Genomic DNA, 4,062 nt, shown 5'->3' with positions numbered 1-4,062 from the left:
CCCGCCCCGATCATTTAGATGATTTATTTGTCGAGGGAAATATTTCACAAGTTTCAAAATCGGGGGCGGGGGTGGGGAGTTGCCATTGCAGCTTTATAACAAGCACCACAGCGTGTGATCCCTGGTGACCTGAGAAGGACAGGAGAATATTTCATTCAACCCTCCCCCTCCTCACCCCCCAAATATATATATATATATAATCAAAATGGGATTTTGAACTGGGACATTTTGATCCAGGAGGCGCAGTATGAAAGGGGGGTGAGACTCTCCAGGTCCGCAGCCGAGACCGCGCCCGCACGGCGCTGTTTGCCTCCCGTGCTGGGCTGCAGATGGGACAAGGTGAATAAAGGTGATGTGTGAACAGCCAGCACCCCCGGGCACCGCTCCGCACCGAGAACAACGGGGGGGTCGCTATTTTCTGTCTGGGTTGTTTTGTTTTGTTTTGTTTTAATACAGATTGTGGCCAAAGCTGACATTTCGGAGATTGCCGTTCGTCTGGTGGACGCCAGCCCGTCCCGAAGCCAGAAGCGAGAGGGAAGATGATGTGCGCTCCTCAAAGGAGTCTTTCCCTGCAAACAATGCTTTTTTTTTTCTTTTTAATGGCCACTGAAGCCTGGTCTTAAAATAATAATAATAATAATAATAATAATAATAATAATAATAATAAAATGCAATAAAATACAGATGTGTTCAAAAAACGCAGCGCCTTCGGGCATTCAGATCGCCAGCCCCTCTGGCATTTATTTGCCCCCTCGTTTCTTTGTGGGCGGCTTCACCGTGATGATCAAGGGAAGGGCAGCCTTTGATCTGCCAGAGCAAGGGGGGTCGTTTTCCTCCCTGAAATACTGAAATATTAAGCGTGGTGGGTGGGTGGGTGTCCGTGGTGTGTCTGTGTGCCTGTGTGAAGTGTGAAGTGTGTGTGTCTGTGTATGTCTGTCGCGTGTGTGTGTGTAAGTGTGCGCGCCGTCTACACTGCACAGTAGGTAACTTCCCGTGAGTGAAGGTAGGAATCGAGACACCAGCTCTACCATTTCTTTCGTTTAAAATGTTTCGGCTATTTCTTTTCTTTAAAGAGAGAGGAAGAGAGGGAGAGCTATGTCCCAAGCTGACTTTTGCGCTGGTGGCAGTGGGGGATCACCCCGAAAGAGGGGAGCAGGCCGGGCAGAAAAGCAGCCCGTGCAACTTCCGTGCACTCCTTGGTACGTTTCTGCGGGGCGAGGTGCGGGGCCCGGCTGGATGCGCCCAGGCAGCCGGGTTTCAGGGCTGTGAGGAAGGAGAGGTGCCGCGATCGGATGAGCGAGCACGAAAAGGCCTCGGAGTTTATTAGGCAGACAAGGACCTTTGGGCAAATGTGCTATGTTTTATTAGACCAGAGTGAATTAGTAATTCCATTCCCCCCATATGAAAACTGGGGAGGAAGGACGGGGGGGAGGGGAGAACGCACTCCTGTCTCTAGGGGCTGATTTATCAGGCTCAGAGGTTTTCTCCGCGAAGTGCCCCCGCGGCTACCCCAGTGGAGGGGGCACGGGTCCCCGCAGCCGGGGCCGGTGTCGGTGCCCGTGCCCCCCAGCAGGAAGCCCCCAGCGGCCATGTGGGCGCTGTGCTGGAGGCTGGGGAGGGGGCGCGCGGTGGGACCCTTTTTATTCGATGCATTTCATTTTTGTAATAAACCCCGCACCGAAATGCTTCAGCGCTGAAGGATGAGCCGCGCTGCCAGCCTCCGCAGGGCACCTCAGAGCAGCTCCCAGGCTACATAGGACACGGGGCAGGCGCGGGGCTCAGCGCGGCTCCGGCTGGCATGGGCCAGGCGGGCCCCGCTCCCCGCGTCTGGTGCCCAGTGGAAAGAAGTGGCTGGGAGACAGCGAGGGAGAGAGGGTTGCCGGCGGGGTCCCCAAGAAACCACTGTCCCCCCCGTGGCAGAGGGGTTTACTCCCCCACGTTTGTCTGGTGAGCCCTGTGGCCAGGTTTGTCTGGTGACTCCTGGCCTCTGTGCCCTTCTTGTAGGGGCAACCGGGGCTGCACCGCCACCGCCACCGCCTGCTGGAGCGGGCGGCCAGGCTGAGGGCGGCTCTGCAATAGGGGGGAGGCCCAGGAGGGTATCCGCGCACACACACGCTCGCACACACACGTGTATACGCGCGCACACACATATACACGCGCATATGTATACTCAAGCAGGTGTGTGTGCATATACATATGTGTGTGCGTACATGTATAACAGACACATGCATCCGCCACACACACACACATAATGCACAAACGCATGTCAGACACACGCACATATACATACGCATATGCATATACTCAAACACAGACAGCTGTCATATACACGTACATACACACATCGTACACAAACACCTCTCTCATGTTCATACACATGCACACATAATACACAAATACACACGTACGTACACATATACACATGCATGTAATGCACGTGCACGTATAGACATAAAGCACAAGCATATGCATGCCATACACATGCACATATACATATACACACAGACGTCATACGCACATGTATACACACATAATACACAAACACATCATACACATGTACGCATAATGCAAACGCACATACACATGTACACACACAATACACAAACATGCATGTGTCATACACACATATTGATGTATGCAAACACGGACAGCTGTCATACACCCATACTACACTACGCAAACACGCCTCACACGCGTATAAACATACAGACCAAATGCACATGTACACACACAGATACACACACACATCTGACAAACACATGCACATGCACACATATAATACACAAACATACTGTACATAGCACACGCACATACACACACAATGCAGAAACACATACATCTGTCACACACTGACCTACATATATACACAAACACGTTGTTCACACGTAGACACGCACATCATATACAATCACAGACGAACCCATACACACACTCACGCCCGCACACTGCCAATCCACAAACACTCTGACATGCGCTTGGCCTCTTCATTGATTCCTTTAGCTGGTAGCTCCCGATCAGTTTCGGATAAAATACATGTGGGTGTGCAAGCCCAGTTCCCCCACCCCAAAAAAAATTTTCTCTAGCTTCGTTGCTTGATAGATAGCCAATAATAATAATTTTAAAAAAAACCGAAGAAAAATAAACCAAAACGTGTTTATCTATGACATGGCTTTGCCAGAATAAAAATAAACACAGTCGAAGTTGTTGCTGAGCATTCGGGCTATTTCTTCCCTTATTTTTTAGCGGAAGTTATAAACCCGGTGCTTTAAAATAAACAGGGACCTAATATACACAACAGCAGCAGCAGCTCTATAAATAACCCCGATATTATTTGCTGGGTTTGGAAAGCCAGCATTGTTTGCAAACAGAGCCGTGTGCTGCCACCGCACAGCCCTGCACTGAAACCCCCGGGAGGGATTTTTGCTGCAGGCGCGAAGACCTTACTGCTCTTCTGCTCCCTGCATTTATTCTGGCTTCAGCCTCACAAATGTGAAAGTGCGGGAGGCACAAAGACCTAGGAAGCAACTGGTCTGGGGTGACAGTGTGTGGCACGGCAGCTACTCCTGTTGCTTTCTAAGACACGCACACACACCCAGCTTGCTAATTACTTTAGCCGGGCTAGAGCAGTAGGGGCCAGATCTTGCTGGCCTCGAAGGTGATGATGGTCCCAGGCCCGTGGGCCTCTGGGGATCGGGCCCCTCCAGCTGCACGGGATGAGGCCCCCCGGCCCCCTGCAGCCTCCTGCAGGGCAAGGCAGCCCTGGAGCCCTGAGACGCGGCCGGAGTCGGGGCGAAAATCCCCCCTCCCTGCCTAGCCCCGAAGGAGCGGCTCGGTTGCCCGAGATCGTTTCCCCCTCGCCTGCCGCCTTCCTCCGTGCCCGGCCCCTGGCTGTGCCACCCCTCCCTGCCCGGCTCCCCGCCGGGTCCCGCACGGACGGGGCAGGGGGGTCCGGGCCGCTGCCAAGACGCCAGGCCCGGTTACAAACCGTAGCAAACGTTTTATTTACAGGGAGCGGGGCCCGGCGCGGGCAGGCGGGGCGGGGCGGGCTCAGCCCGGGGGTCC

At 53.4% G+C, this 4,062-nt stretch overlaps 1 protein-coding gene across 1 annotated transcript in view; it reads right to left on the bottom strand.

Moving 5' to 3' along the window:
* The window catches only part of HLX (H2.0 like homeobox), a gene marked incomplete at its 5' end in the record, with an annotated part of 41,623 nt that overhangs the window by 33,263 nt on the left and 4,298 nt on the right, over nucleotides 1-4,062 (bottom strand). The window lies entirely within an intron of this gene.

The sequence above is a fragment of the Crocodylus porosus genome, unplaced genomic scaffold (genome assembly GCF_001723895.1).
Source record: "Crocodylus porosus isolate Cpor-Errol unplaced genomic scaffold, CroPor_comp1, whole genome shotgun sequence".
NCBI classification, from domain to species: domain Eukaryota; kingdom Metazoa; phylum Chordata; order Crocodylia; family Crocodylidae; genus Crocodylus; species Crocodylus porosus.
This window is presented reverse-complemented; position numbering and strand designations above follow the sequence as displayed.